Genomic DNA, 4,977 nt, shown 5'->3' with positions numbered 1-4,977 from the left:
CACATACCGCAGCATGCGACATAGCTTTGCAGACGATAAGTACAACCGTTTCAGAGAGAAGAGCGGCCAATGTGACGATCTGGCTTTAAGTCGATTCGATAACAAATGACGAAAACGGACGGATTTCTCAGGTTTTTACTACATATGAACACTTTTCACATTCTCCTGTGCAACTCGGCTGCTAGTCCTCCTTTCATGCAGAATCTTAAGGTCCTAGATCAAGTCCAAGGCACCAAAGCCAGCTAAAAAGTCAATATTCAATACCTAAAACTTGAATTGTACTACTTCTTACTGGCTATTACATCAACTTAGAAGCTTCATCTGTGTTCTACTATGGTGCTTTTAGTGTGTCCGCATACCGCAGCACGCGACATAGCTTTGCAATCGATAAGTACAACCGTTTCAGAGAGAAGAGCGGCCAATGTGACGATCTGGCTTTAAGTCGATTCGATAACAAATGACGAAAACGGACGGATTTCTCAGGTTTTTACTACATATGAACACTTTTCACATTCTCCCGTGCAAATCGGCTGCCAGTCCTCCTTTCATGCAGAATCTTAAGGTCCTAGCTCATGTCCAAGGCACCAAAGCCAGCTAAAAAGTCAATAATCGATACCTAAAACTTGAATTGTACTATATCTTACTGGCTATTACATCAACTTAGAAGCATCATCTGCGTTCTACTATGGTGCTTTTACTGTCTCCGCATACCGCAGAACGCCACATAGCTTTGCAGACGATAAGTACAACCGTTTCAGAGAGAAGAGCGGCCAATGTGACGATCTGGCTTTAAGTCGATTCGATAACAAATGACGAAAACGGACGGATGTCTCAGGTTTTTACTACATATGAACACTTTTCACATTCTCCCGTGCAACTCGGCTGCTAATCCTCCTTCATGCAAAATCTTAATTTCCTACCTCATGTCCAAGGCACCAAAGAAGGTTAAAAAGTCAATAACCGATACCTAAAACTTGAATTGTACTACTTCTTACTGGCTATTACATCAACTTAGAAGCTTCATCTGTGTTCTACTATGGTGCTTTTAGTGTGTCCGCATACCGCAGCACGCGACATAGCTTTGCAGACGATAAGTACAACTTTTTCAGAGAGAAGAGCGGCCAATGTGACGATCTGGCTTGAAGTCGATTCGATAACTAATGACGAAAACGGACCGATTTCTCAGGTTTTTACTACGTATGAACACTTTTCACATTCTCCCGTGCAACTCGGCTGCTAGTCCTCTTTCATGCAGATTCTTAAGGTCCTAGCTCTTGTCCAAGGCACCAAAGCCAGCTAAAAAGTCAATAATCGATACCTAAAACTTGAATTGTACTACTTCTTACTGGCTATTACATCAACTTAGAAGCTTCATCTGTGTTCTACTATGGTGCTTTTAGTGTCTCCGCATACCGCAGCACGCGACATAGCTTTGCAATCGATAAGTACAACCGTTTCAGAGAGAAGAGCGGCCAATGTGACGAACTGGCTTTAAGTCGATTCGATAACAAATAACGAAAACGGACGGATTTCTCAGGTTTTTACTACATATGAACACTTTTCACATTCTCCCATGCAAATCGGCTGCCAGTCCTCCTTTCATGCAGAATCGTAAGGTCCTAGCTCATGTCCAAGGCACCAAAGCCAGCTAAAAAGTCAATAATCGATACCTAAAACTTGAATTTTACTATATCTTACTGGCTATTACATCAACTTAGAAGCATCATCTGTGTTCTACTATGGTGCTTTTACTGTCTCCGCATACCGCAGAACGCCACATAGCTTTGCAGACGATAAGTACAACCGTTTCAGAGAGAAGAGCGGTCAATGTGACGATCTGGTTTTAAGTCGATTCGATAACAAATGACTAAAACTTACGGATGTCTCAGGTTTTTACTACATATGAACACTATTCACATTCTCCCGTGCAACTCGGCTGCTAGTCCTCCTTTCATGCAGAATCTTAAGGTCCTAGCTCATGTCCAAGGCACCAAAGCCAGCTAAAAAGTCAATAATCGATACCTAAAACTTGAATTGTACTACTTCTTATTGGCTATTACATCAACTTAGAAGCTTCATCTGTGTTCTACTATGGTGCATTTAGTGTGTCCGCATACCGCAGCACGCGACATAGCTTTGCAGACGATAAGTACAACCGTTTCAGAGAGAAGAGCGGCCAATGTGACGATCTGGCATTAAGTCGATTCGATAACAAATGGCGGAAATGGACGGATTTCTCAGGTTTTTACGACATAAGAACACTTTTCACATTCTCCCGTGCAACTCGGCTTCTAGACCTCCATTCATGCAGAATCTTAAGGTCCTAACTCATGTCCAAGGCACCAAACTCAGCTAAATGGTCAATAATCGATATCTAAAACTGGAATTGTACTACTTCTTAATGACTATTACATCATCTTAGAAGCTTCATCTGCGTTCTACTATGGTGCTTTTAGTGTCTCCGCATACCGCAGCACGCGACATAGCTTTGCAGTCGATAAGTACAACCGTTTCAGGGAGAAGAGCGGCTAATGTGACGATCTGGCTTTAAGTCGATTCGATAACAAATGACGATAACGAACGGATTTCTCAGGTTTTTACTACATAGGAACACTTTTCACATTCTCCCGTTCAACTCGGCTGCTAGTCCTCCTTTCATGCAGAATCTTAAGGTCCTAGCTCATGTCCAAGGCACCAAAGCCAGCTAGAAAGTCAATAATCGATACCTACAACTTGAATTGTACTACTTCTTACTGGATATTACATCAACTTAGAAGCTTCATCTGTGTTCTACTATGGTGCTTTTAGTGTCTCCGCATACCGCAGCACGACACGTAGCTTGGCAGACGATAAGTACCACCGTTTCAAAGAGAAGAGCGGCCAATGTGACGATCTGGCTTTAAGTCGATTCGACAACAAATGACGAAAACGGACGGATTTCTCAGGTTTTTACTACATATGAACACTTTTCACATTCTCACGTGCAACGCGGCTGCTAGACCTCCTATCATGCAAAATCTTAAGTTCCTAGCTCATGCCCAAGGCACCAAAGAAGGGTAAAAAGTCAACAATCGATACTTAAAACTTGAATTGTACTACTTCTTACTGGCTATTACATCAACTTAGAAGCTTCATCTGTGTTCTACTATGGTGCTTTTAGTGTCTCCGCATGCCGCAGCACTCGACATAGCTTTGCAGACGATAAGTACAACCGTTTCAGAGAGAAGAGCGGCCAATGTTACGATCTGGCTTTAAGTCGATTCGAAAACAAATGTCGAACACGGACGGATTTCTCTGGTTTTTACTACATATGAACACTTTTCATATTCTCCCGTGCAACTCGGCTGCTAGTCCTCCTTTCATGCAGAATCTTAACGTCCTAGCTCATGTCCAAGGCACCAAAGCCAGCTAAAAAGTCAATAATCAATACCTAAAACTTGAATTGTACTACTTCTTACAGACTATTACATCAACTTAGAAGCTTCTCTGTGTTCTACTATGGTGCTTTTAGTGTCTCCGCATACCGCAGCACGCGACATAGTTTTGCAGTCGATAAGTACAACCGTTTGAGAGAGAAGAGCGGCCAATCTGACGATCTGGCTTTGAGTCGATTCGATAACAAATGTCGAACACGGACGGATTTCTCTGGTTTTTACTACATATGAACACTTTTCACATTCTCACGTGCAACGCGGCTGCTAGACCTCCTATCATGCAAAATCTTAAGTTCCAAGCTCATGCCCAAAGCACCAAAGAAGGGTAAGAAGCAACAATCGATACCTAAAACTTGAATTGTACTACTACTTACTGGCTATTACATCAACTTAGAAGCTTCATCTGTGTTCTACTATGGTGCTTTTAGTGTCTCCGCATGCCGCAGCACTTGACATAGATTTGCAGACGATAAGTACAACCGTTTCAGAGAGAAGAGCGGCCAATGTGACGATCAGGCTTTAAGTCGATTCGATAACAAATGTTGAACACGGACGGATTTCTCTGGTTTTTACTACATATGAACACTTTTCACATTCTCCCGTGCAACTCGGCTGCTAGTCCTCCTTTCATGCAGAATCTTAAGGTCCTAGCTCATGTCCAAAGCACCAAAGCCAGCTAAAAAGTCAATAATCGATACCTAAAACTTGAATGGTACTACTTCTTACCGGCTATTACATCAACTTAGAAGCTTCATCTGTGTTCTACTATGGTGCTTTTAGTGTCTCCGCATACCGCAGCACGCGACATAGCTTTGCAGTCGATAAGTACAACCGTTTCAGAGATAATTGCGGCTAATGTGACGATCTTGCTTTAAGTCGATTCGATAACAAATGACGAAAACGGACGGATTTCTCAGGTTTTTACTACATATGAACACTTTTTACATTCTCCCGTACAACTCGGCTGCTAGTCCTCCTTTCATGCAGAATCTTAAGGTCCTAGCTCATGTCCAAGGAACCAAGGGCAGCTAAAAAGTCAATAATCGATACATAAAACTTGAATTGTACTACTTCTTACTGGCTATTACATCAACTTAGAAGCTTCATCTGTGTTCTACTATGACGCTTTTAGTGTCTCCGCATACCGCAGCACGCGACATAGCTTTGCAATCGATAAGTACAACCGTTTCAGAGAGAAGAGCGGCCAATGTGACGATCTGGCTTTAAGTCGATTCGATAACAAATGACGAAAACGGAATGGATTTCTCAGGTTTTTACTACATATGAACACTTTTCACATTCTCCCGTGCAAATCGGCTGCTATTCCTATTTTCATGCAGAATGTTAAGGTCCTAGCTCATGTCCAAGGCACCAAAGCCAGCTAAAAGGTCAATAATCGATACCTAAAACTTGAATTGTACTACTTCTTCCTGGCTATTACATCAACATAGAAGCTTCATCTGTGTTCTACTATGGTGCTTTTAGTGTATCAGCATACAGTAGCACGCGACATAGCTTTGCAGACGATAAGTACAAGTGTTTC

Source organism: Schistocerca gregaria, unplaced genomic scaffold, assembly GCF_023897955.1.
Source record: "Schistocerca gregaria isolate iqSchGreg1 unplaced genomic scaffold, iqSchGreg1.2 ptg000280l, whole genome shotgun sequence".
Classification (NCBI taxonomy): Eukaryota; Metazoa; Arthropoda; class Insecta; order Orthoptera; family Acrididae; genus Schistocerca; species Schistocerca gregaria.
Note: the sequence above shows the minus strand (reverse complement) of the source record.